Genomic DNA, 11,988 nt, shown 5'->3' with positions numbered 1-11,988 from the left:
TTAAGATGAATAAACAAACGGTCATATTGATACTACAACAATGAACGATAAAAACAAATATAGAATACAGCAACAAATGACAAACACTTGATAACAGGTTCCTGGCTTGGTACAGGTATATTCAGAATGTGGCGGGATTTTACCGAAAGATGCTAACATGTTGCCAAGAAAACAATTCAAACCTTTCATGATCTCATCACAGTTCTATCAATGTTTCTGTAGAATATTATAATTTTCATTACAGAAGAAGTCTTCATATGAATTACAGCAAATACATTTGGCTTTAAATATTTCGAAGGACAAGAACAGATCAAATGCAACGCTTTGTTAAGTACGTTTGATAATAAGAAGTTATCACTTAACATCATACACGAATGCGTGATTATTGAAATTTGCCACTAACAATGTATTGGTAGATGTGTCATAGTGCAGAACTGTAGGTATATCCAATCCATCTTCACTTACAAGTTGTTTGTAGCGTTGTCCATCAGGAGATATGACGACCACATTGTCAATACTACATCCAACTACAAACACGTTACCATCATTGTCTACATAGATACCGAGTGGACACCTCAGAACACGTGTATCTTTGAACCTGCACAAAATGTTACCACGGTAATCACAACAGGTGACAATGTCATTCTTATAATTTGTGTAAAACAGTTTTTCACCGAATGGAGTAACGTACGCTAAGGTTGAAAGTTTGTTACGGGTAACATTGGTAACGGAATCATCTTTAAGACTAATCATCTTTATTCCTTTGTTCCTGGAACTAAAAATTAAACGTCCGTCTTTGTATACTACTCCCTCATTGTATACTACTCCCTCATTGTATACTACTCCCTCTTTGTATACTACTCCCTCATTGTATACTACTCCCTCATTGTATACTATTCCCTCATTGTATACTACTCCCTCATTGTATACTACTCCCTCATTGTATACTACTCCCTCATTGTATACTACTCCCTCATTGTATACTACTCCCTCATTGTATGTATTTAATGTTATTGATTTCTTCAGTTTTTGCTTCTTTAAGTCGATTATATTAATCTTATATGATTTACCAGATGTAACAGCAATTGAATCATTACCAATAAATACCACATCAAGCGTTTAAACAATGTTGTTTATTTCATAATCTTTTGATCCGTCTGATTTCATTACTCTTATTTTGGCTAGGTGATAACCAGAGAATACATTTTGTACCATCCTTCCATCGGGGAGCAGAGAACAACCATAAACAATTGACAGATCTGTATTGATACTTTTCTGCAGCATCAGGGTTAGTTTGTCGATATTTCTGGTTGTAAGAGCTACCATAATCTGAGCTTGTCTGTCCTTCCGTTTCTGAATGGACAAATCGCATTGATCAGAACTGAAATTGACATCCCAAACTTCTGCACACTGGCTCTGATTTCCTGTAAAGACTTGTTCATTTGGAATGGCATTGACTTGGTTCGTGGTGTCAGTTTTGGTGACAGATTGAATAAATTTTTCTTTGATTGTAATATCTTTTTCGATTTGTTTCATGGACAAAAAAGTTTGGAGCTCCGATGCATGCTGTTTAAGGTTAGCAAAGTTTGCTTGGTATTTTTTTTTTTTATCTCTTTTGCTTTCATTTTTGGAGAAACCAACAACTTCTGTATTTTGCTGCTTTCGTTTTGCATGTTTTGTTCAATTGCCAATAGTTCTTTCATCAAATCGTCTTGAAGTTTATCCAGATGACTATTTATCATTGTACGTATTTGTTTTATTTCTGTTTCAATTTCTCTTTTCTTGTTTTCTAGATGTATTAAATTGTCTTCTCGGTCAAAACTGATTGGTTTAATATTCTCGACAATTTCCAGCAGGGTTTGTTCGAGTTCATAAAAGGCGTTTGAAGTTTTAACGTTTTGTATGACGTCATAGATATCGTTTATTTCTTCACAATCGCTGTGAGATTTCAAACATTTAGTACAGCATGGATAATCGTGTATTTTACAGAAAAACTCGTATTTCTCGTAATGGTTTTTGCAAACGTTGTCAATTTGCAGAACTTCGGTCGGTAACTTATAGTCGCCAATGGAAACTGTTACATGGTTTTCTGTTCCCTTTGAAATAGTGTGAGGTTCTTTACAATCTTCACACAACCTTTTTTACATTCAAAACACCAAACTACTGAAGGTTTGGTAATCCAACCACTATCACAGATATCACAAAGATTCCAATTACTGGCCATGATCCTGTAACATACATGACATATGTGTGAGATAAATAGTACACTTTATAACGCGCGTCCGACGTAAAAAAATTAAAACCGGCTGTGGTATCAATGATCAGTTTAATTACACTTTATTTAGTTATTGTGTCCAAAGCTCTTTTCTGCAGGAACGCTAAAAAACAACAATTTAAAAGCCAGTTGAGTATAAACATTTGAAGTGCTACATGGTCAATAAGGCCAAGATGGACTAAAAAAGAATAGCCTCATCAATCTAAGGTATCCTTTCCATGAAAAACCTTAGTTTCTTTATAATTTGTAGATCAATCAAATTTAAGTGAGGTATACAAGTACTATATACATCATTTAATCTTTTTTAGTTTCGTCTTTGTATTGTCTTTACTTCAGTCTTATGATTTAGACTGTCCCCTTAGTATACTTTTACTTTTTTGAATATTTAGTCAAGGATCTATGAAAATAGTTCTTATTAGTGTACTTGTAATGAAAGAATTGATAATTGATTGATCATTTCCTGAACGTCCAGAGGCATATATTACATGCACATTGAGGCTCGATGTAAGACTTTACACCAGATCAGAAAAATCAAATTATTTAAGAGTTTTAAATGTATGTGTGCTATATATGCCTCTAGATTTTATTGTTTAATTTGAAAGACTAATGTATATGGTTATTGTTGGTTCATGTCTGTCATAATTATTTTTCTTAAAGTGGTCTGTTATAAATTATGCCGTTAATTTGTTTTGTGTTTATGTTGAATTCGGATAAAGCCTGTACCAGGTCAGAAATATGACAGCTGTTTTCCGTCGTTCCGTTGGTTGATAACGTTTGATTATGTCAGTTGTTATGGACTTCCCCTTTTTACATTTACCTTCGGTATGTGTGTTATACGTTTTTATCACGCATTATTTCAGACAAAATCTATAAGGTATCCAAATTACAAATAAACTCTAATATGAGAGTGTGAGTGTGTTTATATAAATGTTTCAGTGTTATATATATATATAATTCATTAACCTACATAATGAATTGAGCAAACATATAAAAGAATAGTCACTAAAACATATATTTCAATGTTCATACCCTTTGTTTTTTAATAATTACAGAATAGACAATAGATGTTCACTGCACATCCATCAACCATTTCATTACCTAGCACTTCTCGTGCATTGACAACAAACGTTAGATTTTTTTTTCAAATTGTATTTGCTACATTGTGAAATATTCTTTTTTTTTTAATCAACAAAAGCAAATCGGAGAAACACAAATGCAGACGAGTACCACAATCACGTTGGAAATACATTGATAAATATAGAAACACATTCAACATGTTTAAACATATTTCGTTAAGAATTCAAACGAAAGTTTACAAACAAAGAAATAAAAGTTAAAATATACTCTAGATTACTTAGTAAGAGTTGTGTGTGTGTGTTTGTTTATGTCTGTGAGCGTGTGATTAGGAAATATTACAAGAGGAATTATGGAAAAAATACATACCTCAATCAGCCTTAACAAGATTTTTCTTTGGGATAGGAAGATCGAAAATATTTAGTCACGGGACATAATTCTTTACAACTTAAAACATACGCAGCTATATCAGTCACAACAAGGGTCGATAACTCGCTACAGATCGTCTGGTAAAGGGTCGATGCGTTCTTACATTTAATTATGTGGAATATATATCTACACTAGTTCAAATATCGACAGAAATTTTGTCAACTAAAATAGGTAAAAAAAAGAAATCAAAATGTCCAAAATCATTTACATTGAGTTCAGGCTTAAATGTGTTCATCAAATGACAAATTTTACAAATAGAAAACAAAATTAAATCGATGCAATTTACTATTGATATATTTATAAAAATAATTATGTAAAAACTATAAAAAGCTGAAATATTAGTATTTAATTATGTTTTTTCATTATTAGACATGTTAGAGTTGTGATATTTTATTCAGTCTTGCGATAGAATCTATTTCCTGGGGGAAAATATGTTACAAATTACTTTAAAACTTTAGAAATAATTTTGTACACGGGATGATTATAACAAATATTGGTAACTTGGGTTAGCATACGTTTCCTGTGAATTACCTGAATACTTTTGTAATGAAGACTTGTGGAAGAACTTTATCAAACTATATTTCGGTGTAAATGAAAAAAAACATAATATATAAGAATGTGATACATAATATATATTTGCTTGTTAGTTTATTATAATACCTTATCAGTGTTTTTTACTCACATATTATATTTAGAATGGTGCGACAATGCTTGCAAGGGAAGTAATTGTTGACACACTAGATTGCTATGATCTCAACTCGATCGATAACCAACATTGACCTATAGTTGTTAATTTCTGTGTCATTTGGTCCCTTGTGGAGAGTTGTCTCATTGGCAATCATACCACATCTTCTTTTTTATATTGAATCAACATTGCAGTCTTTATATATATATATATTATATATGATTGAAATCAGATGAGGCATTCTTGACTTATAATACCGACTTAAACATGTTGACGGACAGACAGACAAACAGTAATTTATTTCGGGCACCACGAACTAGTCGGTATGGTCTTATTAAAAAACAGACCAAATTACACCTAGAATCAATTCAGAATTGCACACAAAAAAAATAGTTCTCAAATTTTGTGTTTTTCTTTTTATAAAAGCTTAGTTTTCACCGCAATTTAGACACCGATGATCAATTTCGAATAGCATACACATACTTTAATTCTGATAAAGTCCTAGAACAGCAAGTTTCTTCAAAGGCGTAGAGCCAGTAATCCCAATAAACAGTCCTAAATTTTGATTGAAAAGTGAAGAATATGGTTACCGTATATAAAGAATATTTCAACAAAACTATTTGTGGGCGAGAAGTGTTATGCCACTAATTTTTTTTTCTGTCAGAAAACTGCCATAAACTTTGCCATCTTTTGCAAACAATCAGGTTTTAACGAAATTTACATATATTCATGACGTCACAAATATGTCACTTATGACGGAATTGGTGATTTTTTAACTGAAAAAAATGGACATTGACATATATTTTCAGCTAATTCTTACAACTATATCGCGATTAATTTTCAGATTTTTAGGGTCAAACTTATAAGTAACTGAACTATCTCCTTTGTAATTTTTTTCAAATTCAAAAGTTCTTTTAATCAAAAAATTGAATTAATCTAAAATTCCATATTATACCTGAATATGAATTATTGTTGAAATCCTAGCACATAAAGATGAAAATCGTAATTTTTTTAATTTTCACCCAATTTTCAGATGCCGAAAATTTGCAACAAACTGAATCAATTATCAATTTCCAATGCAATTCTGGTGCAAAAAGGTATTTCTCAAACTTAACAAAAAAGAAAAGCTTTTTACCAAATTGTCCCCTTCTTTTAAATAAAAAAATTGACAAGGATCTTCCTGTTATAAAAACAAATACAGGTCAAAAAATGATTGAAATCAGATGAGGCATAATGACTCTTATAATACTGATTTAAACATGTTGACGGACAGACAAGACAGACAGACAAACAGTAATTTATTTCGGGCATCGCGAACTAGTCGGTATGGTCTTATTAAAAACAGACCAAATAGCATTGAACCATCGTAGCACAACATATTATTCGCCAATAAAACGTGAAACGGTAAAAGTCGAGGAAGTCCAGTCTGTTGCTGTACCAATTTTTAATAATAATTTTTTGATACAATTACAAATTGAATTGAATGCTTTCAATAATATGTGCAATGACAAATATTCGACAACGGATCTTTCACAGTCTTTACTCGATCTCAAACAAGTTATACACGATCTTTCACGATCATTAATATGAAATTTATACAAATATTCCAATTTGAACCACTTTTTGATGAAGCTAATTTCAAATAATTTGAGAGCCATTTGAAACATTAACATAGAACGACATTATTCAGAGAATGGTAATTTAGTCTTTCATAAAATGAAAAAATCAGATTCGTTCATATTTTTTTATGTCATCGAAATGTTGCAGAGTAATCTGTTTATTGTATTTTTGTAAAAAATAGATATTTCGAACTCTGATTTTGTAAGATACTGATCACAATGTTGAACTATTTGACAGGTGTTTTTTTTCTTCAAAATTTGTCCTTATAATTCAATAAATGAATTACATGTATCTATTGGCCTTGCATGTGTCTTTTCGATCGATTTCCCTCACGATCATATACCAGATCTGTCACAATCCTATCGCAATTCTTAAATCATCGTTCCTTATTTTTTCACGATATTTTTTATTCGGTATACCGAATGACAACCGTGCAGTTGCATTCCGAAACAGTTAGAAACCAAACAAATAGCTTAGATAAATAGCATTATAAACCAAAAAATCAATAAGCGAGTAAAATCAGGCCAAGCTATACATTTGTGCATGTACCTGAAATAGACGACCATAGTGTGTCGAGTGATATTAAGGTTAAATAAACAGTACTTTTTCCGAACCAGTCCTCCAACCCTCACTGACATGGGAAAGTGGTGTAACAGGAAAATAACTGTAAAACTGTAAAAATCAGTTGCTAATGGTTTAATTAGATTGACTCGAATCACAAAAAAGTAACATAACAACAATATACGCAAAGCACCAATTTAAGATAAATTGAAGTAACTGAAACTACATTGTAGATCAGACCCAATTACTACTGTTAGTTTTACTCAATACTGTAGATGACTGATTTTAAACAACTGTTGCTGAATTTACTGGACATATTAAAAGGTGATAAATTTATTCAACGGATTGAAATTAAGAAGACGTGGTATGATTGCAAAAGAGGCATTTCAAAACATAAAGACAATTATGAAATAATTACAGGTCAAAACCCACGACCTTCAACGAATGAGCCTATTAAAACTATATAGTTAGAAACACATTTATATCAGTATATTTATGAAACCATATATATATATATATATATATATATATATATATATATATATATATATATATATATATATATTTGTATATTTCAAAACCTTAAATTTTAAAACTCTACTGAATGAAAGATTCATTCCGAGTTTAATTTGATTTGATCAACATTGCAGAGTTCTAATTCAAGTAACAATCTTAGTATTACATTCCAATCAATATCAATGAATAGACATAAAGAAAGTTTTAACAATTTTATAATTTTAATTACGTGCGCTTTATGAGGTTCAACTAGTCAAATGAAAATAAAATAAGAAGTAAAAGTTTGCATTTAATTTAGCAATATGTACCTCTGTGTGTAGGCTAACGCTTTTGCGTATGGACAGTTGTGAATGATAAACATCCGATAATGATCATTACAGAAACAGCGCTAACATCGGCGCCAATCTCTAGGGATAAGATAGACTATTGAGCAGTTGCGCATATACCAACAACAAGAAAGGAATATGCTGTGTATATCTCGAACAAACTAAATTGTTTGGCCATAATACTTTATGTAAACCGTCAAAAACAGGTTGCACTTTGTCGATGATATGCCATTAACAAGTAAACACACATTAGAAAACATTGTCACCACAAATAACGTGTTTCAAATTGGAAGTAGATACATAAAATGTCTTTAATTTCAAAGAACGCCAATTGCACCGTTTGTCAGTTGAAAGGATTGGTACCGATTTTAATCAAATCCTACAGTTGTCAGTTAAAAGAATTAGCACCTATTTACATTTAATTCTACAGAAATTAAAACTATATAGTACTTTCTCGACAGTTTACCCTCTAGAAAATTGTCAGCATTTTACCATAATATACCTACATAGAGATTTAAAGACAACAATAAACGACTGCATGGCTGTGCATAGACTTTTCATGAAAAAAGAAAGCGAGATAACTCTTCATATTGGATGAAATTGAGAATGGAAATGGGGAATGTGTCAAAGAGACAACAACCCAACCAAAGAGCATAAAACAGCCCAAGGCCAACAAGGGGTCTTCAACACAGCAAGAAAAATCCGCACCCGGAGGCGGGCTTCAGCTGGCCACTAAACAAAAATGTGTACTAGTTCAGTGAAAATGGACGTCACACTTAACTCCGGAACATATAAGTGAACTAAAATTAAAAACAAACATACAAGACTTACAAAGGTCAGAGGCTCCTGACGTGGGACAGGCGCAAAAATGCGGCGGGGTTAAACTACTCTCTTGCGACAGGATAGATTATTGAGCAATTGTGATTTACCTGCACATATACCAACAACAAGAAAGGACAATAGCCTGGTACAATGATAAATTTGAAAAAGGATCTGATTATTACCTAGAATATTCTGGCTTGAGTATACGTAGTAACATTGTAACATTTTAATAACGACTTCAGATAAAGTCAACCCGTTCCAGTTTTATACAACAGATATGCGTGGTTAAGCAACAGTTAAACGGCTTTATTGAAAACCTACAATATAACTTACAAAGAATAAGTAATTTGTAAATAGGCTTTACGACCAAGTTACGACAGTAAACATCGACTGCATAAACCTTCGCAGCAATAATTACATTCAAGAAAGATTTCTGCTAGACGGGAACATTTTATCTAAATGCCTCTTCAAGACTACGTGAACAAATATTGTTTGCTTAAAGTGATATTAAAAGGGGCGGCGGATAATAAGGTGACATTCAATAGTCAAATGTCGAGGTAAAACCGACAAAGCCATGACAAAAACGAAAAACCACATAAAACCGAACAAGTCTACATGTTTAACAATCAGTTCACATCCAACGAATGTAGTGCAAGGACGTCATTAACAGTCTGAGATACGCATGACATTGTGCAATGCCAAAATATAAGTAAACAGTCTGGACAGGATGTAGGATTATGGGTACTCATACCTGTACATATACAAACAGTTATGTTTAAATTATCGAAAACAAAACAATGTTAGTACTGAAAAAAATATCTAAATAGTTTTGACTGAAGGCGATACAATGAAAGCTTAAATACAAATACAAAATTTGTAATTCGAGAGTTTACATCTTACAGATATACAGGTTTTACCAGCATACTTGCCACAAATCAAATCGACCCTGCTTAGTTTTGTTTTATACTTACTTTTGTCATCTTTAACTCGGAGTATCTTCCATCCATTGTAGCAAGACCTGAAATGGTACCACCATTTGGTTTCCCAATGAAAGTTAGCTACTTTGAATTTTCTGTTTTGAAGACGTTTCCTAGCACATTATAAGGCTATATGTACCAGCTCTTTCCTCTTAAAAATGCAACCCATCGACTTTTTCATTGGCATATATAAAAAGTTCTCAAATGGTTGATTTGATAATGCTGTTTGGAATTCTATTAAAAATTGTAAATGTGTCAGAAACTGTAGTGTTACTATACTTGTATGAAAATCGAATAATTTCTAAATATTTGTATATTTGATTAAAACAATTGTTCATGAATATGAAAAACATATAAATAGAAATTTGAGTAAGAAGTAAATGCTGTTTATATGCTTTTTTCCCCTGTGTGCTTATTAATTTTATGCAATGAATTAATATTACATACTTTTCTAGCCTACTCAATTAAACGTTAACTACAGAAAGCCGAACAAGTCTACATGTTTAACAATCAGTTCACATCCAACGAATGTAGTGCAAGGACGTCATAAACATTAGAAAGATGGTTTCCTTTCTTGTGCTCGTATTGATATTGTAAAATGAATTGGTAGGTTCTAATCTTTTTTTTTTCATTGTCTTAAATTAAACCAACATTAAAGATGGATTTGACCTTTAAATAAAATAGAATTACAACATCACTGTACTTAGATGTCCAAAATGCAACACGCTTAACAATAAGTTACCGGTTTAAAGAGACGGGTATAAATATTGTGAATTTAAATCATACCAATTTTTTTTTTATACACATACTACAATCTGTCAATACCTTTATTTTGGCATTGCACAAGGTCATGTTTTTCACTGACTATTAATGACGTCTTTACACTAAATCCATTAGATGTTGGATGTGTTCTCATTGATATTTTAGTATTAGATACATGATGTTTTTATTAGTTATTTTTGGCTTTGAACTAGCTGTCGGCAACTGCGAGTACTCTCAGATCTGTACTTAGTGTCCTTTTTGTTTTTAGAGATGAGCGATGAATAAATACCCTGCGACGTCCGACCAGTGTTCTTGTTTGATTGCTCTGCTTTGTTTTTTATAGTTTGTTCTTATGTTGTGCTGTTTCACCACTAAGCCAGGTAAGGGGAGGGTTGGGCGCTCACAAACATGTTTAACCCCGCCACCTTCTTTTTGTGCCGGTCCCAAGTTATGAGCTTGTAGTTCAGTGGTTTTCGTTGGTTCATGTCTGTCATATTTGTTTTTCGTAAATTGTTTTGTTATAAATTAGGCCGTTAGTTTTCTCAATTGAATTGTTTCATACTTTTTATGTCGGGGCCTTTTATAGCCGATTATACGGTATGGGTTTTTCTCATTGTTGAAGGCCGTACGGTTGCCTATAAATGTTTACATCCACTTCATTTGAACTTTGATGGATAGTTGTCTCATTGGCAATCATACCTCATCTCCTTATTTTTATATTAAGAAAGATATAAGAAACTAGGACCAATTGCCAATAATTTATTGTACAACAGGGCAACTGTCATTTCTTAGATTTGTAGTATAAATAAGGTTTTCATCTGATCTTCTTACAAGTTGCCAAGCAATAAATGCAAAAATATCAAAACAGCAAAATTAATAAATTTTGATATTTTGATAACTATAAATATTTAAATCATAACGACATTCAAAGTGAAAAATATTTGTGTAAAACTTTTGTCAAATGCAATTGATTTCACTTTAATGTTCGAATGCGATTTAATTCATTTAGTTCATGATTTTGTTCAAGGCTGAATGTTATATTAACATGTAATAATACAAGCAATAATGTATCAATATTGTCCTCAAGAGCAATGTATAGAGCACTATTGCATCTCGATCTAACAGATAATGGAATGATTTTTTAAAAATCTGAGACAATCATCATACAACTCTTTTATAATCTATTTCCATCAAGTTTCAATAGCTTTCCGAAACGAATAAAAATGAAGTTCATTGTCTCTCTGTGTTTTGTCATGACACTTTTATCACTGTTAAGTGATCGCTTGAATTAAAGTGTTTTTATGGGTGATGGTTTTTGCTTTCATTTGTAACTCGTTTTGTCAATGTCGTGTCATTTCATTTAGTTGCTTCTTTTGTTTTTCCCGTTCCTTAGATTCTTTCTTTGCACAATGATGTTCCCCGAATGTGACCTACCGAATTAGACTTATCACCTGGTTTGTACTTAAATGAGAAACACGACGGCGGCCACACGTGGAGCAGGATCTGCTTATCCTTCTGGAGCAGTTTAGACCACCCCAGGTTTTTGGTGAGGTTCATGTTGCTCAGATTTTAGTTTTCTGTTGTGCTGTCGTAAATTCATTGGAGGTGTCCGTTGTTATTCTGCGGTTTACATGTTGTAATGTACTATTATATTATGTATTTATGTATTTCTCTGTGCTGATTGTACTGTATTCCTGTCACGTAGTGTTGTCGTTTTAGCGGTATTTTTAACATTGCCAAATAAGCGGGAGGTTTGGCTAGCAATAAAAACAGGTTCTTTTTTTACTTAAAATATCCTGTACCAAATCAAAAATATGGCAGTTGTTATCAGACAGTCCGTTTCTATGCATGTTGAATTGGCGTTTGCTTTTGTTGTAGTTCAGTGTTTCTGTTGTTCCGTTGTTTTCCTCTTATAGTTGATGTGTTTCCCTCGGTTTTAGT

General features: G+C 32.2%; 1 long non-coding RNA gene across 1 annotated transcript; it reads right to left on the bottom strand.

Moving 5' to 3' along the window:
* LOC127715139 (uncharacterized) lies at positions 1 to 3,754 on the bottom strand. The gene is made up of 2 exons (XR_007988187.1): positions 3,719 to 3,754; positions 1 to 2,228 (listed from the first exon to the last, which is right to left on the bottom strand). It is a non-coding gene; the product is annotated as an uncharacterized LOC127715139 (long non-coding RNA).
* Between the last annotated feature and the right edge of the window lie 8,234 nt (positions 3,755 to 11,988).

Source organism: Mytilus californianus, unplaced genomic scaffold (genome assembly GCF_021869535.1).
Source record: "Mytilus californianus isolate M0D057914Y unplaced genomic scaffold, xbMytCali1.0.p SCAF_9, whole genome shotgun sequence".
In the NCBI taxonomy this organism is placed as follows: Eukaryota; Metazoa; Mollusca; class Bivalvia; order Mytilida; family Mytilidae; genus Mytilus; species Mytilus californianus.
This window is presented reverse-complemented; position numbering and strand designations above follow the sequence as displayed.